This window comes from Telopea speciosissima, chromosome 1, assembly GCF_018873765.1.
Source record: "Telopea speciosissima isolate NSW1024214 ecotype Mountain lineage chromosome 1, Tspe_v1, whole genome shotgun sequence".
NCBI lineage: Eukaryota > Viridiplantae > Streptophyta > Magnoliopsida > Proteales > Proteaceae > Telopea > Telopea speciosissima.
Genome location: NC_057916.1, coordinates 53,368,277 through 53,392,733, shown reverse-complemented (window position 1 = coordinate 53,392,733; position 24,457 = coordinate 53,368,277). Strand labels below are relative to the sequence as shown.

Sequence of the window (24,457 nt, the reverse complement as noted above, 5' to 3'; positions counted from 1 at the left end):
AGCTCGATTACTCTGAGTTTGTGTGACCTATTCTCCAGGTATATCAAATGAACCATGTGCCTACAATTCGTGACCACGAGCGATAGGTATATCGGTTCTGTCAAGGGTGACCTTGTTCTGTCCTATGAAAGCCTACCCATTACATGCATCATGTAGGAAAATAGACCATATATGACTAGGGTACGACACAAACTAACCTTTGTTAGTTGTAAGAGAGAGAGAGAGTTTTAGGGTCATTTGACGATTAACCTAGCTTTGATATGAGATGCCACCGAAGGTAAGGAATTCCATAGTCCCGCGATGGTCCCTCGAAGAAGAATGGAAGCTCACTTCTATATGATGGAACCTTACATGTCCCTCAAAATAAGGGCATCTCATTTTGACTCCAGACATAATCGTCAATAACCCTGTAACTAGGATCTTTCTTTTGTTTATTTTTTATGTTGTGTTCAAACATGCTTGGGCAATGACGGCATTCGAAGTCTGGTCTCAGAAGGAGTTTGTCGAAACTCTGATGACCACTCCGATTACTTGAGCCAAATAAAATAATAAAATAATATGAAACAAATGTTATAAAATACCAAAAAATCATAAAAACTCAAAAGAAAAAAATGGTAACATATATATATATATAAAGTAAAAAAATAAAATTCTTTTTTTAGCCTTCTTAGGGTCTAAACTAGGTATTCTTCTCTCTTTTGTAGAAACACGATTCCGTCCTTGCCCATCTAAATCCGACGCGGTGGAAGGTTGACCCAGGCCAACCCACCATTCTTCTCAAGATCCTCGACTCCTTCTTATTCTTCTAGTTCATCATTTGAGGTATCGCTTGTGAGTGACATGGATCCTACGAAGGACCACTTGTCTGAAAGTCACGTAAAAAATCGAGTAGATAGGCTACAGACAGACATGGCCGAGATGCGGCAACTCATGGCACAACTAGTTCAGTCAGTCAATGAACTATCTAAGGGTGGATCCATAGCTAGACCAGCAGAGCAAGAAGTCTGAAAAACTAACCCCGCAACCCTCAAGACTCCAATCATCATACCGGCAGAAGAAGGGGAAGATTGCCACCCTGTGGACCCTCCTGAGACTGAAAGGGAGAAGAAAATGAGAGAAAAAGTAGCCGAGTTGGAAATGGTTGTCAAGGGCAAAGTCAAAGAAAAAGATGAAGAAGACCTGGTGTTCTTTCCCGAAGGGAAAATCCCTGAAAATTTTAAGTGGAAATTGGATAAGTTCAACGGATCGAGAGATCCTAGGGCTCATCTCAAGATTTTTGCCACCATTGCTAGATCATGGGGACTTTCTAAAAACCAAATGGGACAGGTGTTCTTGTATTCTTTGGCCGGGTCTGCTTTGAGGTGGTTAACCCAGCTTGATCACACTCAAACCCAGTCATGGGCCTCTGTGGTTAAAGCCTTCACTAAGCAATATTCATACAACACCGAGATGGATATTACTCGAAGAGAATTGGAAACCGTGAGGCAAGAACCAAGTGAAGAATTTTCAAATTACATCATGAGGTTCAGAGAGAAGGCCGCGAAGATGTGGAACCGCCCTACTGAGGAGGAGCAGGTCGAGATATTGTTAGAAAATCTGTACGGGGAGTACCGTGAGAAGATATACTACCAGCACATCAAAACATTTGATGCTTTTATGACGATTGGGAAGAAGACTGAAGACAAGATCGTTAAAGAAAGGCAGAATCGGGGTATGACCCGTGAAGCATTAGGAAGCTATTCGGTGAGGAAAAACCCTAGAGCCAAAGGAGGAAATACTACAGGGACAAGCGGACAAGCGGCAGAAGTCCAGGTGGTAGCTGTAGGATCCATCCCTCTTGTGATCCAAACTGAATCTGAAGCATCCAGGAGGAATTTCAACTTTAAACGAATGACACCCTCATTGTTATTCACCAAGCTCAAGAATCAGGGAATGATCAATTCAGTTCCTCCTAGGCCTTTGGATTTGAACAATCCACCTACCTGGTATAAGCCCAATCTGTACTGTCATTACCACGACCAACAAGGCCATCATACGGATAGATGCCTATCTCTTAAGCATGCGATCCAGGACTTGATTGATGAGGGCAAAATTGAACTTCAGAAGAAGCAGACGCCAAATGTCAACACAAATCCTCTGCCTAACCATGGGGTAAACATGCTTCAAGAGGATGCCAAGCAAGCAGATCCTATCACTTTGATTCATCCAGTCGGGAAGAGGAAGCTAATGAAGGCACACATCTATATAGCAATGTTGACCAAGAAACTTAAGGAGGAAAAAGAACCACAGATTCAATCAGAGGTGCCTCAAGAAGTGGATCGGCCTGATTCCCCTTTCTATCATCCAAAGTTAGAAGGTGCCACCTAGGTAGAGTACCAGATACCTGCATGGAAAATCTTGCAACCACTGGTGAAGGGGACCTATTCTCCAGAGTCATCTACAGGGTCAGTAAACATGTTGCAGGAAGAGACACCATTCCAAGATCCCCCTACGTTGATCCAGCCCATCCTGTGGTATTTAGGAAGAGATGAGTAGTCACGGCAAGCACGAGCAAAAAGGATGCAGGTTTGCATTTACTGCGCCCGAACCAACTGTGACAGGAATATCCGAACAGGCGGGCAACCATGTGATCAAGGCAGAGGTATAGCATCAATCAACCGACTTCAAAAGTTGGATTAGAAGATCTAGAGACAATGATGCCATTGTGCAAGTATGGTTTCTCATCATCCAAAATATTGTCACCTGGTTCCTGAAGAAGAAGAAGGGAATGAAATCACCAGAGTCACACCTCAGCTCCTTAAAGCAGTCTCAGCACTAGCTATTAGTCAAGTTCTGACAGAAGAAGTCTCTCTTATCCATATAGGGGGAATAATAACGATAGCTCAACTGAGGTGGACAACCAAGAAATCCATGAGGGATGGATAGAGTATGCTTAGCAAAGTCCAATGTAGAAGCGATGGATTGGGTAAATAACATTGGAAGCGATGATAATAATGATCCTACTAGCCTTATTCAACCCATATCATCAGATGAGGATGAAAGCCGATGGATTGGGTAAATATCATCTCTAGAGGTTCCCAGAGGCGATTGGACGGTGTCCAGAGAAGAATTCGAGCGTTGGAGCATGAGCGCCTTCTACCAGGTCGCAGATATACTCGATGTTTCCACCAATACTCAAGAGATCCTGTACAAGGCTACTTCTCTATTTCCAGATCTGGTGTGTAGTAACTTCCCAGCACGTTGTGAGGGCTTGGTAATGCCAAATGAGAGCGATGTACTCGCTCGGACCCTCCATGAGCTGAAAAACATGACTTGGTTAGTGAATGCTTTAGCTCGTGATCTGTTTGAAACTCCTCTAGAAGACCTGGCCTTGTATTTGGATTCATTCTCCTATCCAGGATCCACCCCAAAGAAGTGAAACATGGGATGTATGGATCAATGATATTGGCCTTGGGGAATTTTAGAATGACCCCACCGGAGGTATCTTTCTTATGGACATCGATGATGAAGGGAAAGAACCGTTAGAAGAAGAACAATCATCCGAAGAAGATGAAAGTGAGCAAGAATCTACATTGGAAGAATCCGATGATGAAGGGTTCGAAGGGGAAGAAGAAACAGAGGATGGGGAACCTTGGCAACCAAGGACGCATCTGGAGAAGTATGAGAACATTTACGGACCCGCACCATGGGAATTATCATTCTAGGTGAACAAGATCCACCGGGATGTGGATAAAATCTAGGAAATGCTCATGAGAACGGTGGTCTTGGATGATAAGCACCAAGAAGAGCTTCAACAGCTGGAACTTGTTAAAGAACAGTGGGCGCTCCCTCAAGCAATTCATCATTTGGAAAACTTTGTAAAGCTAACTTTAGCCTTGGCACAAGACCTATGTGGGACTCTTCCCCCGTCTCCGTATCAGGGTAACAGAGAATACCATGCGTGGGCAAGAGCACATGACGATTTCTATATGTGTCATGTCAATGAAGGAGGAGCAGTAAATGACCCAACAGGGAATATCCACTCAATTATTTCAAGCCCGGAAGAGAGGTCCGAAAGTCCAATTTCTCAAGGAGAAAAGAAGGATCGCAACTTCTATAAGTCATTGTCGGAAGCAAGAAAGATGTACCGAGCGGCTTTGGAAGCCTTTCATGCCATTAGCCAATTGATACCAGAAGAATCTCATACAATCCAGCAGGTTGCTGAAAAGAAAGAAACCTTATTAGGAATCCTAAATCAGGCCCGGAAGTCTATTGTGGCCTTGTCTGATGAAGGAGGTAAAACCCGAATTTGTCCCAAGGGTCCTCTTATCATGACTGATAGCGACGAAGAAGATGGAGACTTTTGCCCAGTCCAGCTGGTCATCAAAGAAAGAGAGTCAGAGGTTGCGGAAACCAGGAGTGGCCAAAACTTCAAGAATAAGGAGTTGATAGTGGAAAAATATTGGTCTAGCCAATCAATAGCGGTTGTTGAGCCAAAAAACCGAGTACTAGACCAATTGAAGAAGGCCCAAGCTAACATCTTAATCTGGGGATTATTAATGGCGTCACCAACCCCCCGAGAAGCTGTTTTGAAAGCTCTTACCAAGGTTCATGTGCCCATAGAAATGGGGCTTGAGGAATTATCTCACATAGTGGGGGCCACTTATGCCATTTAGTCACTCTTTTTCTCAGAAGAGGATTTACCCCCCGGGAGGAAAGAATCACAATCGGACACTCTACATTACGGTGGAATGTAACAAGAATCAGGTCCCCCAAGTTCTGATAGACAATGGGTCCGCCCTCAATGTAATGCCCCTCAAAGCAGCTAGATGCATGGGTTTATCTCTAGACAACATGAAGTCATCCAGTTAGACCATCAGGGCATGCGACAATTCCAGGAGGGAGGTCATTGGAATTCTTACCACCAGTGTCAAGATTGGACCAGCCTGCTTTACCATAGACTTCCAAGTCATCGACATTCAAGCATCCTTCAATATGTTGCTTGGAAGACCATGGCTGCATTCAACAGGAGCCCTAGCATTAAGTCTTCATCAAAAGCTAAAGTTCATATATGACCAGAAAGTAATTACCATCTTTGGAGACCCAGAAATGGTGCACACTTTGGCCAACATTGAAGTAGGTGGTTCATCCTCGCAGTAGATGCAGCTGGGTGGGTTTGAAATTGGCCACATTTGTACTACCTCTGCAAGTGAAGAAGATCAGAGTCTAGGGAAATTCCTGACAATGTGGAGCGAGGCCTCTGTAAAGATCATGAAAAAGATGAAATATTTTCCTAGACTAGGATTGGGAAAGAACCAACAGGGGATACCAGCATTTCCAGAGATACCAGCCAATGCCAACCGATGTGGATTAGGGTTTAACCTGAAGGACCCAGGGAAGAAAGCCGCAGGACAAAAGAATAGTGCGGCAAATGGTGTGCCATACTTCAAGACTCTAAATGGGTACTTCGTGAAAGAGGGAGAAGACTTCCCTTACTGTGGAAATCAAGAACCATGGTTCGATTAAGAGCAGGGCAAACGTCTGCTAGGGCTTGAAATATTCTTTGGAGATGATGTGGACTAGATAGACATGAAATTTGATCAAGCCAGCGAGAAGGAAGTCACAGGGGATCAAGGGATCGACAAGCTGTTCGAAGTGGTAGTGATCATTGAAGAAGAGAAAGAAGGACCGTTACCACATCTTCTTATACAACCTCTCCAAGGATCCATAACGAATTGGGCAAGAATGATGAAAGATTTTCATATTGATGAGTTTGAAGTTGTAATCAGCTCTAGCATAATCTTGTCCAAGTCTGTCTCTGAGTCTATATCTGAGTCCTGTGGAAATGTCCAGTCCATTGGGTCTGTCTGTACTCTTCGCCTTATCATGAATGAAATTGTTGATTCTGAGTATGTTTCTTCTTCTTCTTCCTATTCTTCTGATGATGATAATGTCCTAGAACATCGTAATCTATTAGAACAATTGGAGCAAAGAAGAGCTCAACCCGTCCGAGAGGACACCCACCCCGTAAATATAGGGACCGATCAATGCCCTCCCATCGATCAAAATAGGGTCAGCCGAAGGATGATTTTACGTTACCCCACATTGACATTTTGGTAGACAACACTCAGGCCATGCCTCCATGCTCTGTCCTTCATGGATGGTTTCTCGAGGATATAACCAAATTATTATGTGCCCAAAGGACAGGGAGAAAACTGCCTTCACCACACCCTAGGGCACATTTTGTTACAAAGTAATGCCTTTTGGGTTGAAAAATGCCAGGGCAACATATCAAAGAGCGGTCACGGCTATCCTACACGACATGATACACAAAGAAGTAGAGGTATATGCCGATGATATGCTAGTTAAATCTGTTGATCAACAAGGCCATTTTGTAGCTCAGAAAGTTTTTTGAAAGAATCAAAGAATACAAGCTAAGGCTAAACCCTCAGAAGTGTGTGTTTGGGGCCAAAGCAGAAAAATTACTAGGGTTTCTTACCAGCGAAAGAGGGATAGAAGTGGACCCTGATAAGATAAAAGCCATCACGAAAATGCCACCACCCCGGACAGAAAAAGAGGTACGAGGGTTTTTGGGCAGCATCCAGTACATCGGCAGATTCATATCTCGGTTGACATCCACTTGTGAACCTATCTTCAAACTCCTAAGGAAGAAAGAGCCGAAAGAATGGAATGAGAAATGCCAAGATGCCTTTATGAAAATCAAAGAGTATCTACTTTCTCCTCCTATACTTGTCCCTCCAGTGTTCGGTGAACCTTTGCTCCTATATTTGTCAGTAGGAGAAACAGCGGTCGGATCAATGATGGCCCAAGTTGGCAAGGCGGATGGAGAAGAGCACGCAATCTACTATGTAAGCAGGAAATTCCTCGAGTATGAAACTCGATAAGCTCCAATAGAGAAGACATGCACATCTCTGGTTTGGGTAACAAAGCGTCTGAGGCACTACATGGTGTCACATCCCGTCAGGTTGATCTCTTGAATGGATTCAATTAAGTACCTCTTCGAGAAATCAGCATTGACAGGGAGAATGGCTAGGTGGTTGTTGTTATTATTAGAATTCGACATAACTTATGTCAATCAAAAGTCTGTGAAAGGGCGGGCAATCTCTGACCATCTAGTAGCATTTCCCTCAGAAGATGATTCCCGAGCAACAGAGGACCTCTTCCCAGATGAAGATTTACACTCCATAGAAGCCGAACCGACTAAAGAGTGACAATTGTACTTTGATGGAGCCGCCAATCAAAAAGGATTTGGCGCAGGGGTATTATTGATAACCCCAGAGGATTTTTACTTGCCGATGGCCTTTAGATTAGAAATTAGTTGTACCAATAACATAGCAGAGTATGAAGCTTGTGCTATTGGGTTAGAAATGGCTCTGTCTGTAGGGGTTGACAAAATTAAAGTTTACGGAGATTCCTCCGTTGTGATCTGTCAAACACAAGGAAAGTGGAAGACTAAGGACGAGAAGCTGAAGCCCTACCAAGTTTATCTGGAACAACTGACTCAATGCTTCAAGGAAGTTTCTTTTGAGTATCTACCCAGGGATAGCAATCGGTTTGCCGATGCTTTAGCCACTTTGGCGTCCATGGTAGAATGTGATACCCGGGACAAGATCCAACCTTTCCTAATAGAAAGGAGGACCCGCCCAGCATATGGAGAGCCAGTCAATGCACTCACCGAGGATGGAAGGCCTTGGTATGCTCCAGTGGTCGACTACATCAAGGAAAGGAAGTACCCTGAAGAGTTTTCAGAAAAAGAGAAGAGCCATTTGCGAAAATATGCTACTCAATTCATCCTCCAAGGAAACTTGCTATATAAGAGGTCTTATGATGGTATCCAACTATTATGTGCAGATGAGGATCGGGCTCAAATTATTATGGAAGAAATCCATCAAGGAATATGTGGACCACACATGAATGCAAGGATGCTGGCCAAGAAAATTCTCAAGATGGAATACTATTGGGTCACTATGGAAGCTGAGTGTGCTGCCTTCGTGAGGCGATGTCATAAATGTCAAATATTTACCAACATCATTCATATTCCTCCAACAGAGTTGCACTCATTAAATGCCCCTTGGCCATTTTCTACCTAGGGAATTGATGTAATTGGTAAAATAACTCCAAAAGCTTCAAATGGACATCAATTCGTGTCAGTCGCTATCGACTATTCCACAAAATGGGCGAAGGCTCAATCTTATGTAGTTTTAACTTCCGCCAAGGTGGCAAAATTCATAAAAGAGAATTTCATCTGCAGATATGGTGTGCCGCAGTAGTTGATTTCAGATCAAGGCTTGCATTTCAGGGGAAAAGTGGAAGAACTCTGTAACCAATTTGGCATTAAGAGGCATAAGTCTACTACTTACCGGCCACAGACTAATGGAGCGGTAGAAGCAGCCAACAAAAATATGGAGGTCATATTGCAAAAGATGGCAGACACACACAATGACTGGGTAGAGAAACTTCCACTGGCCTTATGGGCATATCGGACATCCATCCGAATCTCTACCAGAGCTACCCTGTATTCTCTGGTATATGGGACGGAAGCCGTATTGCCGATAGAAATTCAGGTCCCTTCTCTTCGAGTCTTACTCGATAGTCAATTGCCAAAAGGGGAATGGGTAAGGGCCAGATACGAAGAGCTCAAATCTCCTGGATGAGAAAAGGATGAAGGTCATGGACAATCTCAAGAAATATCAATAAAGAATGGCTAGGACAATCTATAAGGGTGTCCGTACTCGAAGTATTGAAGAAGGAGATTTGGTCCTTAGAGAGCAGCGAGCTCCAATCCACGACCCAAGAGGAAAGTTTCGACCCAATTGGAGTGGACCCTACAAAGTCAAGATCATATTGCCAGGACAGGTGGTCCAACTCTCTGATCTTGATGGAGAAGATCTTCGGGGATTGGTCAATATGGACCAGCTAAAGAACTATTTTGTCTGAGATATGTGAAGCAATTTTGAACTACGTTCAACCTGATTCCTCCAAAGGGATACGTAGGCAACTCGATGTATTCAGGTACGGTCTCAAAAAAAAAACAAAAAATAAAAAAAAAAAAGAGAGAGGGCATTGTGTTGGTTTCCTCCCATAAGTTCTGCCAGCCGGCATCCCTTGCACATATGGGTAAATCTCGCCATTTGGCCTTCTATCCCTTGATCTAGTTTAGGAGTAGAGTCATCTAGAGCTGGTTATTAACGATGGATTTATTCATTCTATGTCACAAAATGCTATTCCAATCCTTGATGCAGGTAGTATGAGGGGACCAAAGAAAGAAGGACTTGACGAACAGTTGCGCCAGTGGACTCTCCGGATGAATGTGGATGGGCCTACACTTTTAGAGGATCACCATCTAACAGTGTTGGGAAGAATCGGTTGCTTCAAGGTCCATCATGACTTGCTAAGGGAAGTGTCGAAGTGCTAGAACCCCCAATTGCATGCATTCCGCTTCAGAAAAGTCTGGCTGGCTCCAACCATTGAAGAATTTTGGGCTTGCATGATGTCACCCCCTCGAGAAAAGTTGTTCCTCCCAACTATGAAAAAAGAACAGCTTTTCAAAAATTTGGAAGATTTCTTTGCCATGAATAAGAAGGAATTAAAGCAAATTCTCAATTACGACAAGGTGGATCTGTTGAAAGTTGTGAAGATCTTCAACAATAATAGATTTGAAGAAGAAAGACAGATCTGACGCAGAAAGTGGGCATACTTATTCTGTATGATTGGGAGGTACTTGTTAGCATCTCTGAGAAAAGGCATGTCTCCAATGATTGCAGAAGTGGTTAAGCAGATTGAAGAAGGATGCTACATTGCTCCTACCATTTTAGCAAAAACATTTAAAGGGTTTGATACCATGAGTCAGTCTCAGAAATACGGATCAGACTTCCTTCATGGATCTTCGGTGGTGTTCCAAATGTGGTTGATGGAAAAACTAAAGTTGGTAACACCAATTCCGTGTCCTCACCTCCGACCTATGCATTATCAAATAAAAAGGGAAAAGCCAGAATTCCACAAGGTCCAAGACTGGAAGAAATATTTGGAGGAGAAAGATGTCCAAGAAATCCAATGGAACTGCCCTTGAATGAAGGCCGAGATAGAAAAACCAGAAACACCAGGGTAGAATTATGTGAGATTCATGGGTTTAACTCACACCAGTTTTTATATCCCTTCCTTAGTATCTCCGAGGCAGGAACAACCTAAGATGGAGAATTTCAGGACACTAGAGATGTTGACACAAGAAGTGGTGATTCTGTGATTCGAAAAATGTTGTAAATAAGTGATATCAATCTGATGTTCCTATCTTACTTGTTTGTCTGTCCTTTCTTAATTTCTCTGTCCTTTCTCATGTAATGAAATCATTTACCAATGGAATTTGTGCTTCTAAAGAAAGGGATGGAGTCTCATGTGCATTTCAAAGAAGAAAATATCCAATGAATTCACAAAAAAAAATTCGTTTATGTGTACAAAAAAAAAAAAGACAAGAAAAGTGTACATAAAAATTACACCAGTATCCATACAAAAAAAAATATAAATATAAACAAAAAAGGAAGGAGAGTAAATGTACATAGTATTAACAACATTTCCAAAAAAAAAAGAAAAGAAAAAGAACAAAACAAAAAAGAAGAGGAGGAGTCACGGCTCAGGGGAGTAATCATCAACATCCAAGCCTTCCCCCTCTCCACTCTGGGACACCATCAGGGCATCTCTCTCGACCTTGACCCGCGTGAGTTTGAGCTACAGCTGCTCATTCGCAAGCCTCAGTCTCTCAATCTCTCTCCTACAATGGTCAAGCTCAACCCTCTAAAAAAAGAGAGCGGAAAATTAAAAGATAAGCATGAATAAAAAAAATGGAAATAAAATAAACAAAAAAGGAAGGGGGGGAAAGAGAGGAAGCATTACCATCCGATGGCCCGCATCCACGCGAGATATGATCACCTCGTCCATACTCACCATCATACACCTCATGTCGGCGTATCAGCTCACGTCCACCTGGATAAGATATCCATTCGAAATATCAAGAATTTGAAAAGACAATTGAAAAATGTTAGAAAAGTTAGGTGTGCTCACCCCATCTTAAGGAAGGGGGAGGCCTAGGTCAGCGTCTACAGCCCGAGGAGGTGGCAAGATGACCTCAACCATCCCAGGCCCGTGGTGGCGGATAAACCACGAACGATATCTTGGGATGTGGTCATCTGGACCACCAATCCACAAGGCTGGAGCCTCTCCAGAAGGCCCAACACCTGACTCTACCTCCACCGCTCGAGAGGCGTGAGAAGAGCTCCCACCACCATAAACCCCTGGAATCACGGGGCGACCTGGAAACTGTCAAGAAAAGAAGCAAGTCAAGATAAAGGCTAGTTTAACAATATAAGGAAAAGAGGGAAAAATGGAGACAATCTCACCTGAGGCCCCTCGCGGGTGAGGGGGACGCAGACTGTCTCTCAGAGAAGGAAGTCGGGATAGTCTGTCTCGGCTAGCACCAGCCCCATCACGGGCTCACCAACCCTCCAGTGCTCGATCTCCTCCCGATCCATCAAGGCTAGCTGATGGACCCGAGCAGGAGGAGGGCAGGGTACCAAGCGAGCCTCAGACCACCGCAGGGACACTTGCTCTCCCAAGTAAAAGGCAAACCCCCATGGGCCCTTGAAGAGGACCCTGCGGGTGGAGAGAGCTGAGGCCCTATCAAACAAGTCCGGCTCTAAAATCATCTCCCCCAAATAAGGGCAGAGAGAAGCCTGTCAAGTAAGAGTCAAGATCAATGTAAAAAAAAAAGAAAGAGAAGAAAAGAGAAAATAAGATAAACAACCAGTTTAGAACTACCTCGGCAGGCTGCAGCTCGTTCAGGAGGCCGCGAATGGACCCAAGGTCCTTATGGCAATTGCTCCTGAGCAAATGGGACTTACGCCATCGTGTAGTCCAAGGAAAGGTGGTTCCGAGGTCATCCCCAGGTCTGAAAGTGGGGACCCAGAACCGAAGGATCTCATAGCTCCACGTCTGTAATAGATAGTCGTAAATGAGCTCAAATAAATAAAAATAAGATAGAAATAAAAAAAAAAAGAGAGAAAAGCAAAGTTGAGAAAACTTACCCATGGGACGTAGCAGCATCCGATCAGGTTCAGCGACCCTAGAACCAGATAGTCCAACATATCTAGGAAGTAGGCGTACGCCAAACCGCCCCAATCGTAGCCCGCGGCCACGTCAAAGTGCTCAAAAAAGAGAACATAGGCGGCATCGACTGTCACCGTACCCATCATGTCGTTGAAAATCACTTCCGCTAGCAAAAACAGGAGGAAGCATCAAGCTTGCTGATCCTAGAGGCCGAACGGTGACTGCTCTGTAACGACCCTCTCGTCCCAAGCACCCCTCAGGACCGACGCGGGGATCTCTCTCCCAGTGACGGCGATCCCCAGCTGCTGCCTATAATACTCCAGGCACTCTGACGGCTCCGTCGAGGCTATAATCCTCTCCTCCGGAGTCTGTGTCACGGGTACCCCTCCAAAGGGTAATCCCGTGATCATGTAGAAATCTAGGGGGGTGACCGTTGCCTCACCAAATGGAAGGTGAAACGTATGGGTGCTCGGCCACCACCTCTCTATCAAAGCCCTCACAGTCGAGGTGTCCAACTCGTGGGCTAGGGATGAGGCGATGTGTCCCAACCCGGTCCGAACCACCCGGGACTATACTGCCGGGCAGAGTGTGCGGTACCACTCTGAAACAGCCTCCAGCCCACAATACTTCTTGAGTGAAGGAAGGGGGTTGCCCTGTAAAGAAAAATAAGGCAAATGGTTAGCCAAAATAGTTGGGACAACAGTTGAATAAATAAATAGTAATAAAAATTAAAAAAACAGAAGGGGAGAGGCATTGCCTCGATTTGCATGCCAAAAGACACTTAGGGTAGTGTCTGATGGCCTCACTTTGATTTGCGTGCCACTAGGTGCCTAGGATGGTATCTAGAGGTGTTACCTTGATTTACGTGCCAAAAGATACTTAGGATTGTGTCTCATGGCATCATTTTGATTTACGTGCCACTAGGTGTCTCGGATGGTATCTAGAGGCGTGACCTAGATTTACGTGCCAAAAGACACTTAGGGTAGTGTCTGATGGCCTCGCTTTGATTTGTGTGTCACTAGGTGCCTAGGATGGTATCTAGAGGTGTTACCTTGATTTACGTGCCAAAAGACACTTTAGGTAGTATCTCATGGCATCACTTTGATTTGCGTGCCACTAGGTGCCTAGGATGGTATCTAGAGGCGTTACCTAGATTTGCATGCCAAAAGATACTTAGGGTGGTGTCTGATGGCCTCGCTTTAATTTGTGTGTCACTAGGTACCTAGGATGGTATCTAGAGGCATTACTTAGATTTACGTGCCAAAAGACACTTAGGGTAGTGTCTGATGGGCTCGCTTTGATTTGCATGTCATTAAGTGCTTGGGGCAGAATCTAGGGACGTTACCTCAAATCTATGTGGTGAGGTATGAAGCTAATAATATAAATAAAATGCATAAATTGAAAGGGAAAGAGTAAGACTACTGACCTGGCCCCATATGGAGCGGCAACCATGGCGGGCAGTGTCGGCTAAAGTAACCCCTGAAGGGTACCATGCAGCTCGTGCTTCATGAGTAGTAGTCCTGAGCAGTGGCTCCCTGAGAGACTGGCGTCCTCGTCGGCGGAAAGACATGATGTGAGTGAATAAAAGAGAGTGAAGTCAAAAATCAAAAACAGCAGAGCTTCGCAGTAGAAATGAGAGTGAAGAAATGAGGGAGGAACCCTCTATTTATAAGAATTCTCCATCGCACCCACGGCGCGGTGGAAATCTCCACGGTCCCGTGGGACAGCGGCCCACGGTGCCATGGAGGTTTCCCCACGGAGCTGTGAAGTCTGGCACTGAGCCATGTACGCGGGGCCGTGCAAGCACGGTGCCGCCCATACACGGGGCCGTGAAAAAAAAAATATATATATATATATATATAAAAGGAGAAAAGAAGGAAATAAAGAAGAAAGAAGATAACGAAAAAAAAAAATAAAGAAGAAGAAAAGAAAAGAAAAAAAGAAGAAAGAACATAAAGAAGGAAAAAAAGAAAAAAATAAAGAAGAAAAAAAAAAGAAGAAAGAAAATAAAGAAGAAAAGAAACAAAAAATTAAAAAATATATATAATAATAATATTTAAAAAAAAAATCCCCAGTGTAATCCCTCAAAACTGAATGCTTCGGTCGAGTAGTGCCTTATCACCCTCCAAACTTGATGGTTTCGGTCGAGTGGCACCTTATAACCATCCAAGTTTGACTTTCGGTCGAGTGGTGCCTTATCACCCTCCAAACTTGATGGTTTCGGTCGAGTGACACCTTATAACCATCCAAGTTTGACTTTCGATCGAGTGGTGCCTTATCACCCTCCAAACTTGATGTTTCAATCAAAGTTTGATTTTCGATCAAGCGGTGCCTTATCACCCTCAAATTTGATCTTTGGGCCGAGTGGTGCCTTATCTAGATCTTCGGTTGAGTGGTGCCTTATCACCCTCAAAATTCTATCCCCAATGGAGTCCCTCATATTCGATCGTGTGGGCCAAATGGTGCCTCATCTAGATCTTTGGTCGAGCGGTGCCTTATCACCCTCAAAAATTGATTGAGCAATGCTCACAAGATAAAGATTTGGTTCTTCCAAGTTTTTCTTTTGAGGATTATTGAAAGATTTCATCGTGATTAACCGCCTGTTTTTAGCAACTCTGTCGCCTTTGAGCAAAGCGTCAGCAATACATGCTCTTGGTGACAAAATTAGTCGATCTTTTGTCTTTACCCTTCAGCTGTTGGCACAGGCCTCGGCCAAAGAGGGGCAAACTGTAGACACTGATTTTTGTCACCCCCTAATTGGCGATGATGACAACGGGACATGAATGATGGACGACGCACTCTCCCTCCTTCTAGACCCAAGATACCTGACCCATAAGACCAAAATCCATGCTGAGCACAAAATGACCCATTTTAGGCCCAAAAAAGAAGGAAAAATGGCACTGCGCCCCCACGACGCCGTGGACTCCTTCCCACGGTGCCGTGGGCGCCTTCCCACGGCATTGTGGGGATGTGTACCAGATTTCCACGGCACCATGAGGGGGTGTGACATCAGCTTACTGACGTCACCCATGGTGCGGTGGAAAAGTCCCCCACGGCACTGTGGACATCGCCACGACGCTGTGGAGGACTTGTCCAGCTAGGAGAGAGGGGGGGTCCCCTCCCACATTTTTCAAGGAATTTTTGGGTGGAGAGACCCTCCCCAAGTAATTCCTACCCTCTTTTTTTCTCCCTTTTCACCTTCATTTCTCCTCCCTCTCTCATAAGAGTGTGAGTGAGTGAAGTTTTCTTGGTTGCAGATAGATCCTTCGATTATCCCTCTTAGTATAGAGCGCTTTTACTCCTAGGCATTGTTATCCCGTTAGTATGCGGCTAACAATCAAAACCCTTTTATTAGAGATATTATTCTATCTGTTTACTCCTCTCCAAATCACTTGAAAGAGCCGTTACTCTGCCCAGAAAGGAATCGGCGTAAGTCCATTCGTCTATCTCCCCTGAGCCAGGGGAATACAGCCATACAGGTATAATAACTGCATTCTTGTTGATTCGATGTAGTCCTTTCGTATTCCATCATTTTAGTCTTTTTCATATATGTAATGTAGTTTATTATGTTTTAGTTCGATTCATAGCATCTGAATGTAGTTCATAATATCCCCCATCCTCGTAATAAAAGAGAGAGAACATTCGTCCTTATGTAGCATCTAATACAGAGAGACATGCTTCGGCCGGGCGAGGTGGGTGCCTAACACCTTCCCACACTCGTAACCTGACCCCTTACCCAAACCTTTGGTCAGATCATATGGAGTCAAGTAGCCCGATCCCATTCACAACGGATAGTGCTACACTTAATGGATCCTAGGCCCTAACCCTAGGTGGCGACTTCACATTATATTAGCATATTTTAATGCACGATCCCAATCCCCTATTTATCAATATTATACATTGACAATATTATCCATATCCATATACATATATCCATACTCCAAACCCTTGTCGCCATAAGGCTGGGGAACCCTCGTCCCGAGGACCACGGTACTTACAATTCCCTAAGCCCTTTATTTATACTAATAAAATAGAATTACATAGACACTTATGCCCCTATATAGCCGACATAAGTATAAACAAAGGAAAGATAATAACTAACATAAGAATAAAACAAAAAAGGAGGAAAGGACCAGAATACCCCTATAGTATTCTGGCCTATGTCTCTAACAGTTACTCTGCCCAAAATCTTAGTAGCGAAAGTTCCTTTTCAAGTCGTTACTCTGATTGAAGTCTTGCCAGTGAAAGTCTTATTACCAACCGTTACTCTGCCCGAAGTTCAAGTAGCGAAAGTTTCATTTATAGTCGTTACTCTACCTAAAGTTTAAGTAGCAAAATCCATTCCACATATCCCTCATTCTGTCCGATAAGAGGAAGATGAGCTGATTGCACGTCTCCACCTAAGCCGGGAGACAACTCATATTTTGTGTTTTTTAATTTTTTGTGTGCAGGTATATTTTATCATTTTCTTTTTTTTTTTTCCCATTTTTGACAAAATATAAATCATTAGAGCATCTTGCATTAGTGCAAATAATAAGTTTTATCTATAAAACAATATATTTTGGTTTCCTTCAAAGCATGCTTAGCTCACTTTAATTTTTCTCGTTTGTTAAAATAGTTTATTTTAACCTACATATTCGTATTTTCATTTGCAAGTAGTATGTTAGGTTTCTCGTCATGTACTTGATGCACAACAAATTAGTCTTGCATGTTGGTCTAGGACATAAAAATATGGGATAATGTTTGAAAACAAGCATCTAGTTAAAAGACTGGTTTAATCGGGCGAGATGGGGTGCTAATACCTTCCCATTCTCGTAACCTGACCACTTATTCAGACTCTCTGACCAGACCATGTGGAATCACGTAGCATTTTCCGTTCACCTCGGATGGGGGCTACACCCATTGGGTCTTAGGCCTGAATAAATAGGTGGTGACTTTATTTATTTTGATATATGTAGCATGATCTCAAACCCCCATCGTCAAGGAAAAATGATTAGTGAATAACTCTTCGGATCCCACCTGCAAGGTAGACCGACCCCGCATCTAGAGGCCGCGGTACCCACACTCTCATGATCTTGAGTCTTAAGAACTATATAATATATCGTTAGGGTGTGAATTTGTTTCGATTCCAATTGTTCCTAATTAGTAGACCCAAAGTCGGGCCAATAACTTATCGGTAAATCAGAACTGGTGTCACACCCCCATTCCAATTCATGGGTATTGTAATGGGAATACCCCTGTATTCCACACTAAATCACTGGATCAACACTTTGCAGTGTCATGGTCACCATTCAAGAATCAAAAGGTCAAGAATTAATTCCAGAGTAGCAGCGGAAGAATAAGGAATAATGATAATATATAAATAAGAGTTCTAAATGTGGTATCATACATACATATAAGTAACAATTGATCTCAGATGTCCACAATATCAACATGTATCATGTACCATATAGACAATATAAAATATAATGGAAGTTGCAAAGTAAAACCAACGTTAGTTACAGTCATCCAAAAAGTACTCTCAAGATAAAATAATAGTAATATCCATAATCTCTGGGACACCGGCAGCTCTACTGTGCTTTGTACGTACATGCCTCATAGGCACAATCAAGACCGTGCTCCTCGGGTTGAGCACTCCAAGCCTCGTAGCCTTATCTATAGCAACATGTCATATCAACCTCAACTAGATCCGCCGCTCCTGTATCCATATCTAAAAACAAAGGTTCCCAAGGGATGAGCTTCTACAAGCCTAATGAGTGAACCAAACCATACACAGCTATAGAATAATAGATACAATGATAATGCATGCTAAAGTATACTCAACACATATGATGCATGGATGTTTTTGTAGATTTTTCCCCTAATAGTGAAACTCTAAGTCTAGTCAAGTACTACTATAACACAGACAACATCTTCGACAAACAGTGTCATAAATCAGATGACATTCCAACAATGTCAACCCCATGTTATAGTGGCAACCTGCGAGACTAGACCCCCTCACTGGGTTGTCCGCAAACCCCTAATACAAACCTCGTCCTGGTGTCTAGCCTGAGCCACAGTTGGTGTCTGGACTTCATGGTGGGTTACCCCAAAAATACGGTCGGGACCCATGGGCTTGCTCGATACCTAAACCCCTGTCGGTAAGGGTCGTAGTACTAGGTAAGTTATATCTTAGCCAACAAACAACTACTGAAATGCATATATATACCATTGAAATAAAATTGAGCATACACACATCAATGGTCTTTTATGATTTAGGTCTCCCTCATGACCCAAAATATGAATTGGATACCTACAACCCTTGAAAGCATAACTTACCCTGTCGGGAGTCATCATGCACACCGTGGTAGTGTGGACTAAGCTGTCCGCCTCATGGACTTCCAATATTTTCGGTGACCTGGGTGTCATGTCCTGATCCTTTCGGCTGACATACACCCAAGTCATGTACTTACCTATTGTATTAGTTATAATCATGGAATCATGAAAGATGGCCCACTGTCGCAGTGCCCTCTCACTATCCATACCCTAACGTATCTAGATAGAGATAAATATAGATAAATGTGTAACAGAAGTCCTGGCAATGTCCTGTCGGCTTATGTGGGGTCATGTCACACACTTTCTACGTTTATCTTCAATAGGAGGCCATGGACATGTCTACCGATTAAGACTAGTCTATATCATACATGTATTATGATCAAAGAGGGATTAATTAACTCTTATATATCATGGATAGATTTAAACAACATAATTAATCAACATTAATTAAAAGTGATTATGGGATAGTGGCATTTTTATCAAAAGCAATTAAAAAACCCTCCCAATAAAAATAAAACTAATAACTTGGGTCCATCAAACATGCCATTGCCACACCTCAATCATCTCCTCCGTCCGATCACGTCTTCAAAGTAGGTGACTTGCATCTCCATAAGCTTTGAGCACCACATGTGGATCACCATCAACATGCCCTGGGAGTCCTAGCTCCTCTAAAAATTACAATGAAAACCTAGAAAAAATTCTATACACTTTCTTTTCCATAATAATAAAGAAACCCTGCATGGAGAAACCAACCCACCATTTGGGCTGCCCATGGGGTGGAGCACATTTGTTTATAAAAAAGATAGGGAGAGAGAGAGAAAGAAAGAGAAGCATCACATCCACCCATAACCCCATGTATCACATACATAAACAATCCATCCATTTTATTAGATTGTCATTCCCATAATCACATTATAACATAATATCATGCATGGGCATCATTAAAGCAAGTAAACCAAAAAGAACATGGATTTCTTCAATCATTGAACCACCACATCATATGTGATAACATGTATCCAAGCCCATAAATTAAAATCACATTTAATTGCAAGTGGGTGGAGGGAGAAATCCCTTCACCCATCTTCATCCTCCAAAAAAAAAAAAAACAAATATTAAAAAAAAATTTCTGTTTTGAAAAATAATCCTTTTTTTTTTTTTCCATTAAAAACCAGGAGGGGATTCAAGGGGAGTGCATGCAGCCCATTAAAGCAGGCCGTAGGCACTCCCTGCACAGCCCATAGGCCCAAGGCCCACGGGCAGCAGCTCATGGCTACAGCCCATGGACAGCACCCTGCAGGCCACAGCCCGCAGGCAGCAGCCCATGAAAGGGATGCGCACAAGGGCAGGTAAAAAGGGGGGAGGGGCGCACAGAGGCTTGGCAGCGTGCGCTCCCTCCCCACAAGTAACCATGATGAAAATTTTTTTTAAAAATTATCAATCACTCCCTATTTGGATACATGTTTCAATAATTGGCATAAAACAATTAAAACCAAATCCATCATCACATGGGTAAGTTGTTATACTAACAACCTTGAAACTACCCATGTGCACATGGGAAGGTTGTTACAACAACCATAATTTAACCAACCATGTGCAAAGTTACATTCCATTCATGATAATTATATTAACCATTAATTATCTAATATTCATGGGTGGGAAAGGTGGCTCTGATACCACACTGTAGGTCAAACTACGGTCCAGGGATCAAACCATGGTTCCTTAGGGAAACTAATTAGGGTATTGCACGCCCTGGGTTATCCCATTGTGTCCCATGGGTGCCCCATTTTAATTTTAGATTTTTCCATGGTTGCCCATGGGAACCCTAGTGCATCCCTATTAGGGTTTCTCCTTCCCTCATGTGTCCCATGTAATTATAGAACACAAATGGGACGAAGAAAATCATCTCTAATCCATCACATGGCAAGAGGGATCCATCCCATACTCGAATGCGCAGCGGAAATAAATCGATTCGAGTTTCTTTCGCATCCCATAAATATTAAATAATCAATAACTGAAGGAATCAATCAAGAATTGCTAACCTAGTGAGCCTCAAGTGTTGCTCCTCCAATAGACAATGGTTCTTCCTCCAATGAGTGCACCAAACAAACAGATCTGAACCTCCAATGGTGCTACCAAGGTTCTTCAAGCCAATCCCAGATGCTCTCAAATTCTTCAGCACAGATCTAGGGTTTCTCAAACGCTAACTCTCAAACACAGATGAGAGAAACTAGAAGAAGAAGGAGAGAGATCATAAGAGGGAGAGAGAGACCAAAACACTCCAAGAGGCGGAAGCCAAAAACATGGAGAGCTTGTTCCCCCTCTGCGTCTTGCCATTTTGGTCCCTTATTTATAATAATAGGGTTTAATTAAATCCTAGATGGATTTAATAAAGCCCTAGTGAGAGTCAGACTCTCTCTCTCTCTTTGTTTGGCAGTTCTGTTTAAACTCAAAGTGCTTCTAATTGGTGAAGAAGTAGAATCTAATAGGGAAAGTATTAATTAGTTACTTTATTTAATATTTATGAATAATTACAATTAGCACCATATCCATTAATTAAATAAAGAATCAATTAAAATAATAAATTCCAAATAACTCCCTATATGATAACAAATTATCATACACAACCCCCCTACTAATCAACATCATCATTATGGAATTTAGGGCATGTACACATGTACTGCCAAACCCCAATCCATAGTACATGTCCATATAAGAGCGTCTGTGCATTTGATCGGGTCCCGCAAAACTCGATAAAGCACTTTGTTCAAATAATTATATATATAATCTATCATTTTATGTAAAATAGATTTTTGCAAAACCATTTCCAAAATGGCACTGGGTTCAGATTCTGATCCGACCATACACAGGCAATCTCAATCTTGGTGTTCCCCTAATCGGGCAGTGGTGACCATGTTGGATAACTCCTTCACTCACAAAGTGTTCACGCATTCCTAGAACACCGACTTTGACTCGCTTGAGTCTCAGTCATTGATGAACCAAAGAATGCGATCGCACTTTGCAGCGACAGGGTTCCCTCAGGCAAAGGGTGTCAGTGACACATGTCTATCCCTTCCTACATCTGGTAGTAATACATGAGGGAATTGAAAAAATAGATTCTTCGCCAATGCACACATCAAACATGTGAGCACTCGCATTCGTACCCTGACTTCACATGTCTAGGCATACCCAATGCGACGACCATATGATAAGGGAGCCCAGGCCATGCCAAACCCTAGTCATGACTACCATTTTAAGTAAAACTTACGGACACATATTGCTCAAAAGTTTATATCGCATATGATAATATTAAACTAAAATGTATAAGTTCAATAGAAAGGTGAACCGGATTGAACCGGACCGAACCGGGTTTGATGGACACACTTGTCCAACACATAGGACACATGCTTCAGTCTGATTGGGGAAACTCATTGGGAAAGGGGACATAGATTGTTGTCCAACAGACATCAGATAGTCCAATTTTTTGGACAGCATGTCAACCTTAGCAGTCATCTCTACAGTTGGGTTGATCTCATAGAGATCACCCTTCTTTGGTTGTCCTGTGTGTGGAATCTCAGTCCGAGAAGCCGAAGCATGATGTTGGGAATTCTCACTAAGGGTTTCAAAAAGATCCCATGCTTCCATCTCATTCTTGTGCATAAATGTTCCACCACAGGAGGAGTCCACCATCTGCCTATATCAGTCATGGAGGCCATCATAAACGCACTGGACCAACTGCCATTTGGGAACAGCATGGTGGGGGCACTTTCTAAGTAATTCCTTGAGTCCCTCCCACACTTCATAAAATTGTTCGCCCTCTAATTGGGAGAATCTAGTAGTGGCTCTTCTAAGGCTTTTAGTCCGGCCACTGGGGAAGAATTTTTTCAGAAATTTCTGCTGCATTCCCGCCCATGTAGAAATCTTAACCGAATCTAGGGAATGAAGCCAGTGTTTGGCTGTGTCCTTTAAGGAAAATGGGAATAGGAGTAACATTAGGGCATCTTCAGAGAGGTTTTGGATTTTGACTGTAGAGCATACCTCTGAGAACTCATCAAGATACTTGTAAGGCTCCTCATTAGCAAGTCCATAATAGGATGGTAACATATGTATGATGCTGGACTTGATCTCATATTGAGCGGCTTGAATGGCAGGCAACTGAATACAAGATGCAGGGGTATAGACAGTTGGAGTGAAGTGCTCACTCAACGGCATTCCTGGCTGATTTTCATCACCCATGTTATTATTATTATCCTTAGGTCTAGCCACAGATCGCTCTATTTCTAGGTCAATGGCAGTCAGGTTGGGGTGCAAAGAACGCCGACCATGCATAAAACACTACACAGGTTGAACGTGCTAATTAAATAGAAATTAAAACTAGAAATTAAAACGTGATAACTAAATAAAAAAAAAAAGCTCAATAAAAAATAAAAATCAGAACTAAAAAGTAAAAAAAAATAAAATTAACTAATTTAAAACTAACGAAAATACTTACTTGATGTTGGCGGTTGCACAATTCCACGTGCTGCCCCCGATGAACAGTTACACATATGATCTTAAGGGGCTAGGGAATTAAAATTAAACCTAACACCCAATCTAATGCTGGAATAAAAAAAAATTACATAAAATAACCCTAATTACATAAAGTCTAGGAATTAAAAGTAAACCAAACGGATAGCTTGTCCTACTCGATCTACTTGGCTTCTTGCACAAACAAAGAGAATGTTAAGTATACTAAAATTAACCTAATAAAGAGATTAAAAATAAAAATAAAAATTCTGGAATTATAAAATTAAAACTAAAACAAAGTAACACAAAACAACTCAATCAATCTTAGCAACCGTGCTTCGGTTCTTCGGCAATGGCGCCAAAATTTGATCGTGTCGTTATCTGGTCAAAAATAAAATCCTAAATTAATCTAGCAAGTAGCAAGTAAGGGGTCGATCTATGGGGAACAAGAAGAAATATTGCCAAGAATGAATTAAGCTAATTAAAGGTAACTAGAAATTAAACTGAACCTAGAACAACGATAAACAACGTAATTTTGCACATTACGGTTCACTGCGGCTACAAGCCCAATGACACCACGAAGTATAAGATATAGGGTATCTTGAAGAGTACTATCGTCCTTCGCTACGAGGCTTGGCACACTTAGGTCGTTCAGTTATAACCTATCTTCGGTATAACCACATGGGAAAAGAAAACCACTATTTGAACGAATCAATTGAATCACAGAAACAAAAGATCCTAACTAGATGTCATCATTAAACTAGATCAAAGAATTACAGAAGTCTTAACATCAAATAGTCAATGTAAATAAAATAAATTAACTTCACAGAGTTTCGTCTCCCTGAGAATAGGTTGGAAATTTAGCTACACATGGCGATCAAGGGAGCATAGCTACAGTCGATCTTCATGGCAGCAACAGCAGCAATGGTGATCTCAACGTCTCCAAGTAGAAACCCTAAGACCCTCTCTTCTCTCTTGGCCGCACGAGTATGGTATTCCCTCTCTTGCTCTCGGTGGGGGATATCCTCTCCTCTCTTGCTCTCGGTGGGGGAATGATCATCAATCTGTATTCTGCCCACCGTTTTTAAATCAGTCCCTTTCTCTCGGTGGGAAAAAGTGAGATGAGTTTTTAAAATTAGAAAAAGATAAAGACAAAGGAGAATCGGGTTGGAATAGGAGAGTAAAAGAGAGAGAGAGAGAGAGGTTTACGTATGAGATGGGGATGAGAGATGGAGAGATGATGGGGTGGTTTTTAAAATAAAAAAAAGAAAGAGATAATGGAGTTGGAATAGGAAACTAAAAGAGAGAGGTAGGCTACGTATGAGATGGAGATGAGAGAGAGATGGAGAGATGATGGGGTGGTTTTTAAAATAAGAAAAAGAAAGAGATAATGGAGTTGGAATAGGAAACTAAAAGAGAGAGGTAGGCTACGTATGAGATGGAGATGAGAGAGAGATGGGGAGATGATGGGATGGGGTTTAAAATTTAGAAAAAAGAAAGAGATAATGAAAAATAATCATGAAGTGATGATTAGAAGGAGAGA

The 24,457-nt window shown here is 42.5% G+C and overlaps 1 non-coding gene across 1 annotated transcript; it reads left to right on the top strand.

Annotated features, from left to right (window-relative positions):
* Nucleotides 1-22,156: 22,156 nt before the first annotated feature.
* Nucleotides 22,157-22,263, top strand: LOC122649212. Its single transcript, XR_006331187.1, has one exon. It is a non-coding gene; the product is annotated as a small nucleolar RNA R71 (small nucleolar RNA).
* Nucleotides 22,264-24,457: the final 2,194 nt, after the last annotated feature.